General features: G+C 42.5%; 1 non-coding gene across 1 annotated transcript; it reads left to right on the plus strand.

Annotated features, from left to right (window-relative positions):
* Positions 1-13,960: 13,960 nt before the first annotated feature.
* On the plus strand, positions 13,961-14,118 carry LOC127204807 (U1 spliceosomal RNA). Its single transcript, XR_007832509.1, has one exon. It is a non-coding gene; the product is annotated as a U1 spliceosomal RNA (small nuclear RNA).
* The last annotated feature ends 367 nt before the right edge of the window (positions 14,119-14,485 follow it).

A 14,485-nucleotide genomic window follows, 5' to 3' on the forward strand; every position in this document is an offset into this window, starting at 1 on the left:
TGACCGAGATGCTGACAACAGAGTCACTATTCAACATCATCTGTTCAAAAAAGTTAAGACTTGTTCTCCAAAGTCCCCAGCGTCCACCCTGTTCTCTGGACAACTCACAAGAGGAAGCCAGTTTGCTACTGGAATTCTCAGCTGTTGCTCAGTCCCACTGTACTTCTGGAATGTCTGTTAAAACACATCAAATATGAGGTGAAACCAGCTAGGTTCAAACAAGAGTGATGAGTCACTATATGAACACACCTGCTAACAAACATACCTTAGGATTTTCAGCTTTGTCTTTCAAACACATTTCTCTTGTTTTTTCCCCCTTTCTTCTTCTGTTATGTGCTGGCCTGCCTTGCCTCTCACGTGCTTCATTCCTACTTCACTTTTGCATGATCTCTTCTGGCTCCGGAATCTACTGCACCTCTGTGCTATTGCCAGGCAGCAAGAAAGGATGAAGGCAGAAGAGCGGATATCTGTTTGGCTCTCAGTTTACAATTTCCTAAAGAAGTGACAAGGTGTTTGTGTGGTACAGGAAGGGGGGTCTTGTGTGTGAAAGCCACAGGTTGCCTAGACCCAAATGAGTCTGCATTCAACTCCACTTCCTAAGGAATGCTAGTGCTCACTGGTGTGCTCACTGGTGTGCTCACTGGTGTGCTCAATAGCACCTTGCCTGGGAGGGCTGGGACCACTAGTCTGGGAGGGCTAGGGACCACTAGTCTGGGAGGGCTGGGACCACTAGTCTGGGAGGGCTGGGACCACTAGTCTGGGAGGGCTAGGGACCACTAGTCCATGAGGACCAGATTGGAGAGAGTTTGTTCACAACACTTAATGATTTAGCCAAGACTGAATAGTTAAAAATTAATTCTTAGTAAGTTATGGATTTTATTACAAAGTAGATTAAACACAAGTGTTTAGCTATAATTCTGTTCTGGAGAGATTCATGGAACATATCTTAGTCCTGCTTCTTATTCGATGTAGGGGTAACCTTTTGCTAAGGACACCAACATCACTGCCCTGTCCTCTGAAACAGAGAGCACTGCAGCTTTGTCTGCATCCCACCTCTGTACACTCGTGGTAGCCCATTTTTATTCTGCTGATTGTTTACCATTCCAACACTCTGATGAATGATTTATGTTTTCCATTTGTAAATGCCCAAGTGACCATGTGAACTGGGCTTCTGAAGAAAGCCCTGACTTGCCTTCTACATAGTGCAAGAAGCCAGCTGCTGGTATTACTTGATATTGTAGCGAGGTCTTTGATGCATCTGTAGTTCCTACTCTAGTTTCCCGACTCTTCTCTGTGTGCAGGTGTTCTTTGTACAGACCTTTGTTTCTCTTCTCCTGGAGTGAAGGAAGAGACTCCCCTTCCTAAGATGGAGAAAACCACGTGTAGCTAAGCATCATACCTGAAGCGATGAACTGAAAAGAAGATTTCTATCCCATTCTATCTAATACCATAAGCTAAATGTCAATGGCATCATGACATCTCAAATCAACTTACTATAGTGAATGTTTCCCTTAAATATATCTTGTTAATAAGCCTTAGCATTTTCTAATTACTAACACACATGTTATTTATTTGTTAACTATGCAGGAATTGTGGCAGGATTCTTTTCTGCACATGAAACAACCAAGTATAAAAAGGTACATTATTGTATTGTGCTTAAGTTCAAAAAATGTTGTCTCAAAAAAAGAGAGCTATTGTTTCCTAAAACTTAGTTCACGATTCTTGCCAGATGTGCTTATAAAAAACAATTGTGTGAAACGATCACTGGCAAATAAAACCAGGCAGCCCAGGGGAAATGGGCTATTTAGAAGATCCCACTGAAAACTATTTTGTGAAGTAAATGTTCTCTAGTGTATCTATTTTAAAAATGTGAAACTCTAAACAACACGTATCTGGTGAAAATGGTAGCAGGAACATTCACATTTTGCCTACACAATCATCTTTTGTCTCCCTGATTTTAGTATGGAAGCTGGCTGAGTCTCTATGCATATAAAAGGCAACAGAAAAAAGGTAGGATTTCCACCAACAAACACTTGACTGCATAAAATCTGTTTCTAGCATCGGTCACCTGCTTCCTCTTGTCACAGAGACCCTCCTTCCAGGACTAGAAAAGGTGCTGATGTTCCTAGCAAGCCTTTTCCTTTTTAACTAACTGTTTTGCTGTTTGACCATGACTCATCAGCTTTCCTCCGCCCTCTTGGGGATACACTCACAACCCACCATGATTATTTTGAAATACCGTCCCTTCTTCTTCCGTTGTACCTTCCACTGAAGTTTTATCCCTCCTTAACTCAGACTGATGAGACAGAGAGTATCAGCTCCAGGTCTTTACTAAAATAACTTGGTCTCTTGGTTACCTTTCTCTTTGCTGGAATAGGATGCTTGACAGGACAAGGGAGAAGAGGGAAGGTTTCGTTGGTTCATGGTTTCACGAGAATTGTGGCACCTCACAAGCAGAGATACACCACAGTGCAGCTCTGACCGTGGAGCCTGTGAAGCAGGTACTGGCATCTTGGGCTTGTTCATGTGACTCCAGAGAGGAAGTAGAGAAATCCTGAACAAAGGAAGGGTACAACCTTCAAGGGCCTCCCATCGTTGACCTACTTCTGCATCATTGTTTCCCCAGCCCTCATCTCCTGCAGGCTCCACAGGCTTCCACATGGTGCCACAAACTCAGGGCCAAGCACTGAAAACAAGAGCTTGTGAGGACATCTCAGATTCAAGTCAGGCTGCACAGGAAGTCATACTAAATTTTCCAGTTCTTGGACCCCATCATTTAAATTCTCATTTCAATTGATCTGTTGTATAGTGTAAATATGATGGGGTTTGCTGTTTTGTTTACTTTTTTATTCACAAGCTATTTGGATGTTACTAACACTGAATAAATTGGAGAGTCTATGATTCATCTGAGAGCCTGACTTTGGCTGTTACCCTTCGTAGTAAAGCATCCCTTGAATTGAATTGTGTCTCTCAGATTTCATGTTGAAGTTCCTAGCTCTTCATAATATGCCTCAATTTGGCAATGAGGACTTTATAGAGATTGGCAAATTAAGTTTAAGCCATTGGGCTTGCTGCATTTTGAACTTAAAGGTGATCCAACAAATAACGAGTTGAAGGCTTGGCCCTCCATTTGACAGTATTGAGAGGCAATGGAAACTTAAGAGATGTGGCTTCATGGAAGGTGTTCTGGTCACTGGGTTGTACACTCAAAGGGGATGCTGGGACTCCAGGTTCTCTCTTGTTCTATTGTATTTATTCTGAGTGACAAGGTAAGTAGGCTTTCTCTGCCGTTCTCTCACTATAACGTTGCTGCCAAAACCCACTGGGTCAACTTACTATGAATTCAACCCTTTAAAACTCTGTAACAGATCTTTCTTCAGTTGATAATCTAAGGGTTTTGTTATAGTGACAGCTGATTAACACCGATAAATACTAATTCAATACAAAGTGTATCCTGATGAAAGGGGGATATTTGGTCACACACACACACTCAAGGGGGGGTATGGAGAACGTCACATCACAGAAGATGACCCTCTACAATCCATCATTATTTTTCCCTCATATCCCTCAGAGATAACTATTTTTTCTTAATGTTTGATCTCAAACTTGTAGACTTGAGGACTATGGACCAACAATTTTCTGTTGTTTATGAGAGCCCTAGACAGAAGATATATCCTTCAAAACCACGTTGCAGTCATTCTGATGTCAGAACACAGCTGAGTGACCATAAATCAGCTCTGAGGAAACCAGAGCAGTGGCTCCCCCTAAGCATAGCATACTTGCAATGTATACACAAGGGTTACTGGACCAGAAAACCTAAGTTTAAACCCTACTTTTACTCATTCTTGGTTATGTTTGTTTAAATTCTGTTCCTATACAGGCAGAAGGACCTAAGTCATAGTTACATTCTGTAGACAGCATGGCTTGGTACACACAGATGCCCCTAACACTTCCTGACACAGAATATGAGCACTCAGTATATTAATTAAAATCAATATTTCATGCATTATTAAAATAAGAAAATACATAGATATTTTTGCTTCCGTGGAGGTAAAGCAGTTAAAAAAGTCAAATGCTAGCATAGTCAACATCCTTACTGCATTACTCATTCATTCATTCCATTTCTGATAGTTTCTAAGCCGTGACTGGGAAATGCCTTCTCAGCATGTCTGTGAGTCTTGTATAGTACACACCTACCATAAAATTGGACTCCATGAACCAAAACATGGAGACATCTGCATTATCTAATTTTCCTTTGCTGTGATAATATCCTATAGCTAATGAAACTCGAAGAAGGAAAGGTTTATTTGGGAATGGTTCCAGAGGGATAAGAGTCTATCACTATCATGGCCCAGAAGCATGTCAGCAAACCAAGAGCTGTCATTTAAATTATTTCTCACTTGAATTTTTGATCTTAGCCATTCTGGCAAGGATGTAGAAAAAGAGGAACACTCCTTCCTTGCTGGTGGGAATGTAAACTAGTACAACCACTTTGGAAATCTATCTGGCGTTATCTCAGAAAACTGGGAATAGGGCTTCCTCAAGACCCAGCTATCCCACTCCTTGGAATATATCCAGAAAATGCTCCACCACACAACAAGGACATATGCTCAACCATGTTCATAGCAGCCTTATTCATAATAGCCAGAACCTGGAAACACTCTAAATGTCCCTCAGTGGAAGAATGGATAAAGAAGCTGTGGTACATTTACACTATGGAATACTACTCAGCTATTAAAAACAAGGAAATCCTGAAATTTGTGGACAAATGGATTAAACTGGAAATGATCATACTGAATGAGTTAACCCAGAAGCAGAAAGACTCACATGGTATATACTCACTTATAATTGGGCACTAGCCCAAAAGGCATGTCCCATGAAAGTCTTCACTTACCAGGAGATTGGGATAGATGTGAGGACATCCTACTGAGACTCTAGGTAAGAGAAATATAGGAGATGGGGAAATAGAAGGATCCAGAGGGCCCTAGAAACTTACAAGAAGAACATTGTGATGGGTGGATCGAGGTCCAGGGGCATCTGCTCAAACTACTGCACTAACCAAGGACAATACAATTAGTAAACATTGAACCCTTACTCTGATCTACCCAATGGACAGAACATTCTCCACAGTTATGTGGAGAGCGGGGACTGACTCTGACATGAACTCTGGTGCCCCCATATTTGACCACGTCTCCTTGGTGGGGAGGCCTGGTGGCACTCAAAGAAAGAATAAGCAGGCTACCAAGATGAGACTTGATAGCCTATGACCATATAGTGGGGGAGGAGGTCCCCCTCGGTCTTAGACCTAGGGGAGGGGAATAGGGTGAAAGTGGGAGGGAGGAAGGAATGGGAGGATACAAGTGATGGAATAATAATTGAGTTGTAATCTGAATAATGAATAAAATTAAAATTAAAAATTAAAAAAACAAAAAAATTATAAAAAATATTTTTTCTCGCACAATATATTTTTATAATATTAGTTCGCACCCTCAAACCCTCTGAGATCTTGCCACCTCCACATCCATCCAACTTTGTATTTCCTCTCTATCTCTGTCTGTCTGTCTGTCTCTCTCTCTCTCTGAAAAAAAGCCAAAACAAAAATCAAAACAAACAAAAAACAAGACCAGAAGCAAACAAACAAAAACCAGTATATGAAAACCATGGAGTCTGTTTTGTGTTAGCTAGCTACTCCTGGCATGAGCCCAGTGGTGGGTTTTGGTTAATATACCCAGTGTCACTGCATTGTAGAAAATGATTTCCCCTTTTTCAAAATTTATCATTGACAAGTAGTTTCTTGGCTAGGGGGTGGGACTTTGTGTCTACTTCTCCTTATTCATGCTGGGATTTTGTCTGGGATGAACTTTGCAGGTTTTGTGTGGTTGTCACAGTCTGTGAGATCACGTGTGTATCAGCCCTGTTCTCACCAGAGCTGTTTCTTCCTGCAGTAGGATGGTGATTAGTACAGAGAGCCACAACTGGACAGAGAGTGAGAAGCTTTGGAGCTCTCCTCTAAATGGGGTATTCTCATCAAACCCCTTCCCTCAAGGCTCAAGGATCTGTGCAGAAGAGGAGGTAGAAAGATTCTAAGATGCAGAAGTGGAGGTTGACTCCAAAGAAAGAGCACCTCCCAGAGAGCTCACAGCTTAACCTACAGACAGGAAGAAGTAGATCAAAACAGGAATGCCTGGAATTTTCGCACTGTGAAAGCTCACCCTCAATGACTTACTTCCTCCAGCACGGCCACGCCTCCTAAGCCTCACCAAACTGCAACAACTTGTGACCAAGTATCTAAATCCCAGAGACTATGGGGGACAGTTATCAACCAAACCACCACACACCCCCACCTTCAATAAGAAAAAACCTTGGTCCAGTGCGATAGTGAATGTTTAAACATTCTGAACAGAAAAGGAAAGGTTCATTCAAGAAAGAAGAAAGGTTTGCAGATAAAGGCATTAGGCCTCTGAGTAAAGACAAAACTGGGGCCAAGGACTGAACAGGAAATGCTACCGCGATGGATGGTGAGTGAAGCAGGTGTGGCTGGACAGCTTCAGAGCCTGGAATTGGTGATCAAGGTAGCAGCATCAATAAAAGCAAAAAGACATGGAACTGCCTCCCATGCAAGCAAAATGATCGTCATTTGGCATCCCTGAGTATAAGAATGTGTTCACGCATGGTAACGGAGCGATTCAGCCTCTCCCAATCTCTCATTTTGACACATGTCTGAATCACGTAGTTGGCACTAGTACAATGAGTCTTGTTCCCAGAACCAGACTTTTAACTCGGTTACCTTTACCAGTGGAACCATCTGATTCTCAGTGACCTCTGTGGCATGGATGGACTTGCACGTGCATACATATATATCCATTTTAATTTGCTTTTCTTAGAGTCTGTATTACACCAGAGAACTTACTGTGCCATACCGTACTTAGCACCACTCCAACCCTAGACCCTCCCTGGACTAAGTCTTCCCACGCTGCAGCCATGACTCCTAACTGCTTTTGGCAGGCACTCACTCAGACACGACCGTGAACACTATCTGTTCCACTAATTAAGTTAGAAATTTTGGGGGAGAGGACAAAAGGCTACTCCGGAACATAAATTGTGTTTGGGAACCCAGCTAACTGCTTTAGTCTTACGAGCAGTTGGGAAGGACATTTAACACAAGTGTTCTTGGAAGCCAGCGAAATCTTGAAGTTCCTAGGTAAAGACTTAGAAGAGCTGGTAGGTGGTATTAACTATGGTGGGAAGCGCGGTCTCAGCACGGGGCCCCGGTGATAGCATTTGCCTTTCTCAGTAAGCAAGGCTGATCTCTGATGTTGCTACTTCCCTTTGGTGTGGCTCCTTAATCTCTGAAGTGCCGACGTTGTTCATTATCCTAGATTCCAACAAGAGTCAATCGGTTTCTACAGGGATGTCCATCTTATGGAGCTGAATGTGAACAAGACCTTGGTGTAAGTGACACACTTATCAAACCAAGATATTCCCATGTTATTCATTAGGCAAATAAATTAATGTCAGGCACCCTTATCTACTGGGACATCAAGGGACAGACCGGCTCCTTGACAGCATTCTTTTATGACCAGCTATTTGTGTGAGAGAGAAAAAAGTCTTAGTGAAAGCCCAGAGGGATGGTCCAATGAATTAAAGAATTTTCTACTAAGCAATGCAGTGTGCACAGTAGAGATGGGTATATAGTAAAAGCCCAACCTTTCTGTGCTGTCTGAATATCTTTGAGTCTCATAGGGCTAAAACCACCTAATTGTGAGTCTCATTGAATTTCCTAAATCTACTCCCTGACCTACTTTGTAGCTCTATTGTTAACTGGTATAGATGCATGGATTCCTGTCCTCTGGTACTTAGTCTGAACTTCATGTCCACTCCAGACTGTAGCTGTTTTACACACACAAGCCAACCCATCCTTCTGTGGTAACCAGGGGTCTCTCTTCATCTTTCATATGAGCCCTGTCTCTACAGCCGCTGAGATGCAGGAGCTACCTATGCAGTATGTATCACCCTCCTCTCAAGTCCTGGACCGTGGGTTCATGTGACTAAGGAATGTTGTGCCTCTCAATTGTACAGTGTCAAAGTGCTATGGAGTGTTCCATAGTATGGGACTCTTTTACCACAGAAGTGACAGAAGGTGATCAGACATCTCTTCACCCACAGTAGAATGTTGGCCTTTGAGGCTCTGAGTAACTATGCGTGCATTGATATCCCCTGCTTCTGAGGCATTTATATCATATTGTAGGCTTAAATGTCATAGACATGGAAAACCTTCAGGGCTGTGCAATGTTAGTGAATTCTGTTCTCAGGACAGCTGTTGTCCCTTGCTGCAAGGTAAATAATGCTTCTGGAAAGAGCCAAGTTACCTGAAGCCTTGTTCCTATACCATGCTACACACTGTCCCATGACATCGTCTGGAGGAAGAGTATGTGAGAGGCCAGTGGAGTCGTATGAATACAGTAGAAGCTACAGAGCACCTGCTTCTCTTTACAATGTCCTAAGCCAAGCATGTCACCCATGTCCCCACATCTCCACACACAAAGTGTAGTCTGATGCATGGTGCAGGCATTTTAGAGATTAAGAGTCAAGGACCAGACAAGAGGCTCTCAGGGGTGGCAGTGCCCAGGAATTGGGAGTCTTGTAAAGCAACATGCAAACAGGCAAAATCTAAACATCTTTCTCTACCTCTTTTCCAGACTTGTATTTTCCAATCCAACCACCTCATCAAATCATCCCTGGAGCACTGCGGCCCCTGATTACACGAATCGGTAGATGCCTGAGATTAGTGCAGACTGGAAATACAGGTCAGTTTTGCCAACGCCAATTTCTCTTCCAACTTGCATCCTGTGATATAATAATAAAGAAGTTTCTGGAAAGGAGCAGCATCTATACCAGGAGTATAGGAACAGGGAGGATAAGCTGTGTGCTGGGTGGCTGAAAGGGATTTGCCATGTAAAGAAACAGAGGAAGAGGGCTTGCAGGAGGAGACTAACACCCTCAAAGTGAAGGCAGGAAGCCGCTGGCCAGCGGATAAGCAGATCTGGAAGTCTGCAGGGTAGAGTCCATATAAAGAAACTTGGAAGGAAGGGAGAACTTTTCCTACTTTTAGAAATTTTGCTTTTAGCTGGGCATGGTGGTGCATGCCTGCAATCTCAGCAGTCTGGGAGGCAGAGGCAGGCAGATCTCCGTAGTTCAAGGCCAGCCTGGTCTACAAAGTGAATTCAGGACAGCCAAGGCTACACAGAGAAACCCTGTCTTGAAAAACAAAGAATAATAGTAATAAATAAAATAAAATAAATAGATAAATATAAAGAAAAATGCTTTTATATTGAGGGCAATGGAGAAAAGCATTAAAGTCTTTAAGTGTGTGTGTATGTGTGTGTGTGAGTGTGTGTGTGTGTGTGTGTGTGTGTGTGTGTGTGTGTCTATATATGCATGAGTGATATGGTCTTCAAAAAGCTCACTGTGGCCATTAAGGGAACGAAGATTATGCTAGCCAATTGAGTACTACATGGGCGGGGGAAATAATTTTGAAACTCCAAAGGAGCAATCGTCAGTTAGTAGCTGTGGCCACAATAAGCTAGAGAGGTAAGTTTAGTTCATGCTCCCTCTGAATGTAAGTAGGATTCAGGGGGGCTGGAGAGTTCCTCAGTGATTAGGAACATATACTGCTCTTGTAGAGAATTTAAGTTCAGTTCCCAGCACCCCACTTGTATGGTTCACAACTGCCTATAACTTCAGCTCCAGGGGCCTTAGGACTCTCACAGTACACACCTGCACTGCTACTTCACATGCACACACACACACACACACACACACACACACACACACAGTTTTAAAATGAAGTAGGATTTGGTATTTACAGTGCACAGGCAATAGGCTCACTCATACACCAACTTTTCTACTTCGCAGAGGAATGGCCTAGGGTGGTTTGTGTTGTGTTACTGTTTTGTTTTGTGTAGAATTCCTTTCTTCCCATGTAAAAAGACAAGGCTGGAGACATTAGCACAATCCTGGAATCCTAGCCTTTGACTGGTAAGAAAACAAGAAGATCAAAACGTCAAGGTCATCCTTAGTTATATGGCGAGTTTAAGGCCAGCCTCGACTACATGAGACTGTCTCAAAACAAAACAAAACAAAGTTAGAAGCCTAAAACAACAAGTAAAAGTAAAAAGAGATAGTTGAACTAGACATGCAATTGCAGATCCTAGCACTCTCTAATATATGATTCTGGACCAATTTGAATGCCATCCAAGGAAATTTGGTTAGTGAAATCTCAAATCTCATTATGAAGTGTCCCATGGATAAGAGCCCAGGACAGTTATGGCAGAACTTGAGGAGACTATTACTAGAGATAATAATAGTGTTTGTTTTTACACAACACTTTCATAGCTATAATCACCCGTAATCTCTGTTAATCCTCATCATTGTGAGGCAGGAGTAGAATGCTCATTATCCTCGTTTCAAGAATGAGATCCAAGGCCTTAAAAGCTCAAAAGACTTGCCTGGATTCCCAAAGAAGACATGTTGGCGTCAGGATTGGCATCACATCTGTGAGGAGAAGTCTTTGCATTTATGTTGGGCTCCCTCCAGACTGACCTCAGTCCTCTCGGTTGTCCCTAAGGAGAACCTCTCCAAGTCCATTCATCTGGACCTGAGGTTAGCAGCCATCCACTTCAGCTTGGTTTATAAGGTCAGCAGGGATGAGCTTGAGTAAAGAACTGTTATACTAAGCTATCCACTCCTCAGCTTAATATTATAACTTGTATAATGAAGCATGTGTTTTGTAGTAGTGCCACCCATACCAAATGATAATGGGATGAAGCCTAATTTAACTGGGCTCCCACGGGCCTGTGGTGCATGACTGTGCTTGGTTATATTATATAGTCCTGTAACCAAAAGAAGATTCTTTTATAGAAATAGAAATTATTTTTTTATCAAATAAAATAAAATAAAATAAAAGAACTGTTATAGGGAAAGACTCCAAATAGAGGGGGAAAAAAAAAGAGGCCCTTGATACAATTATGCATGAACAACATCTCAAGTTCTATTTGCTGGATATTCTGGTTTTCTTTCTATTGATATGATAAACACCACGACCACAAGCAACTTGAAGAAGAGTTTATTTGACTTAACTTATTCTTCTGTCTTCCATTAACTAATTTTTTACTTGCTACTTCCCATCCCAATTGCAGCTTTCTCTCTGTCCTCTCCTCCCAGTCCCTTCCTCACACCTCCCCTACTCCCGTTCCCCCTTCTTTTCTCCTCAGAGAAGTCGAGACCTCGCATGGATATCAACCTACCTTGATAGCAAATTGTGGAAGAATCAATGAAACTGGGCCCATAGGGCCTCAGAGAGACTAAACCACCAAAAAGCATGTATGGGAGGAGCAGAGGCTCCCTACACATATGTTGCAGATGTGTAGCTTGGTCTTCATGTGGGTCACCTAACAACTGGAGAAGGGGCTGTCTCTGACTCTGTTGCCTGTCTTTGCATCCTTTGCTCCTAACTGGGCTGCCTTGTCTGGCCTCAATAGAAGATGTGCTTGGCCCCACTGCAATGTGATGTATTCGTTCCACTCACGATCTGTCTTTGAGGGAGGCCAGGGCAGGAACTTAAGCTGCAGCAGATTCAGGGAGCAACTGGAGGAAACTTTCTGACTGGCTTGCTCTTCAGGGTCAAGTTTAGCTACCTTGCTTATACCTCCCAGGACCTTCTGTCAAGGATGACATTGCTCATGGTGGTCTGTGCTCTCCAATATCAATCAGTAATCAAGAGGACTCCTAGACTTGCCTACAGGCCAATCTGATGGCGTCAGTTTCTCAACTGAGGTTCCTTCTTCCCCAGATGACCCTAGTTTGTGTCAACTTAACAACAACAACAACAAGCTTACTAGCAAAATGTAAATTCTATTGTTTCAAGGATCTTGAAGAACTTAGTTCTTTGTTTTCACAAAAATGAGATCCCTTAAGTTTGAAGTTCAGGAATCCTTGCTTTCGGTTTCTTCCAGCCTCCGTCATATTGCAATTCCCTTTGGGGACTGGGCACCAACTGAGAGATAAGCTTCTCTGTCATTCTGCATACGGGACAGGGAGCCTGGGCCTTGTGGGGTACTCTCCTGGGAAGCTTCGGCCCTGTTGAGCACCAAACCACAAGTGCAAGCTTCTCTCGTAGAGAGGTCTGAGCCTTAGAGTCTCAAGTTCTGTTTCCCTCAGGAACAGCTTGAGCTCTCAGAGTAAGGTCTGTGGGGGAAGACTACTCACTGGGGGTGTGGAAAAGAAGTTTAGTTCTTTTTAAAATAAGATTGCCTGTACCAGAAGGCAGTGGAAACTCAGAAGTTCCAAAGCCTTCCATGATACCTTAGTGTTACAGCTATTTATTAAGCCACAGCGCTGACAGCAGGGGATATAAGCTGAAGCCCATGCCTGGTTGGGTCACAGCTCAAACACAGATCTGGTGGCTGTTTTGCAGTCCTGCAGTAGGGCACAGAGCTTGGGGTGGTTGGGCAGGATTCAGGGCAACTGAGGCAACTACGGCTGTCTGGCTGGGGGCCAAACCTGGAGGTCCCACAGTGAATCTTTCAGGGAGAAGGGGAGCCCTTCCTTCCACAGAATAAAAGACAAGTCTCAGGTGGTCATGGTGGAGGAATGGAGTGAGAGGGTGAGAGTTTATTTTGTGAATCAGGGACATTATAAACCTTAGGTAGAGGGAGGGGTTTTGGGGTGAATGTGTTTGATTCACTGGGGCTAGGAGTGCCAGGGATACTTCATTTACATGTAGCCATAGAGTCCTATCATAAAAGAGGAACACAATGCTTAATTATCTTATGGGAAGTTAGGGGATGGAGGAAGAACTCCAGGTAAGGTTAGAGGTGTGGAATAGGTCACTGATTGAAAGGTAAGGTACCAAGACATCTCACCTAGGAGGGAACCTAGCTAAGGAAGGGAGTTTATTATTTTAGCACCACACTCAAGGGCTATCCACTAATGCCAGAAGAATCCAACATTTCCCACACACACTTTGTATCCTTAGATCATCATAGACTGTTTTTCTACCCTACCAATTTTCTAACTTTTGCTGGCTGAAACTACTGCTATCTTATCCCTCTGCCTTCTATTACATGTTCCACTCCACGATTGAATGTTTTTTGTAGAGAAAAAGAAAGAAAAGGTTGAGTAAAAGGAGAGGTGATTATATAAACACAGTATATAAGGCACCTACTGGGGGCTATACATCGTATAAGTGTGTGTGTGTGTGTGTGTGTGTGTGTGTGTGTGTGTGTGTGTGTGTGTGTGTGTGTGTGCCTACATATGCCTGTGTGTCTGTGTGAGTGTTTTGATGAATAAACTGGTAAAAATGATTTGAATACGATTAAATGGGTAAATAAGGTAAGATTTTTGAGTCCAAGAATTTCTGGCTGCAAATTCTTTTTACCTTAACTTGCTACTTTCAAATCCCATGGCTCAGTTTGCAGTTCACTTTAAAGTTTATTTGAACAGATGACTTGAATTTTGCACAGAATGGCTCATGCCTAGCACTCATAAAAGACAGGTAAGAACTGAACGAAAGTATGATGATAATTTCACTAGCATTTATACATATTTTTCATGATTTTCACATGACCATATATAGTTTCTACTCGAAACTGAAGATGACCAAAGCACAGGCAGTAATTTCAGAGCCAAGGTTTGCACCTCAAGATTATGCCATACATTTAAGACTGGTTCACCATCTCCTTGTCTCACACACATCTTTTACCACCTGTTGTCAAAAACGATGGTGGCAGATACCATTTCTTTCAACATCCTAGTGACTCCCAAGATACTGACATTATTATTAATGTATAATAGTCACAAATATTGTCCCCAATGTGATGAGAAAAACTGCTACTCATACACTATGGAATTAAGAAACATTTTAAAAATATAACTGGTCCTTACAAGATTTTTTTTTTACATTCTTACCTGGCAGGGGAGATACCATGATATTGGAGATGGTTCTCCTATGGCAAGTCTTGTCCATTCCACTCGGCATGTGCTGACCACTGAAAATTCCCCAAAAGCAAGAAACTCAACTGCATAATTTGTGATAGTAGGTGACTACATTTGCACCTTCCCCTGGGGAAAAAAAAGAAAGAAAAAATTGTTTCTACATTCTCAAATTTAAAAGTTTTTAAAGAAAGTAAGGAGGTAGCAGTGAAAGCTGTATCAGGGTCCTCATGTGAAACACTCCATCATCTGTGATTAATGGGGACCTCTGAAATCGGAATCCAAGACCATTAATCTTCTAGTCACCTCTGCATGAGGTTGGCACCATCCACTCACCTGCACATCTGTAATGACTCTATTCATGACCAACAAACTTGAATTGCAGAATGGCTCCCAGGACAGCATTGTAATGCTGGTATCAGTGGAATGTGAATGCTGCCCTTAAACCAATGAGTCTGTTTTATCCTCAGTCACACATGTGTCTTACCAGAAT

This window comes from Acomys russatus, chromosome 20, assembly GCF_903995435.1.
Source record: "Acomys russatus chromosome 20, mAcoRus1.1, whole genome shotgun sequence".
Taxonomy (NCBI): Eukaryota; Metazoa; Chordata; class Mammalia; order Rodentia; family Muridae; genus Acomys; species Acomys russatus.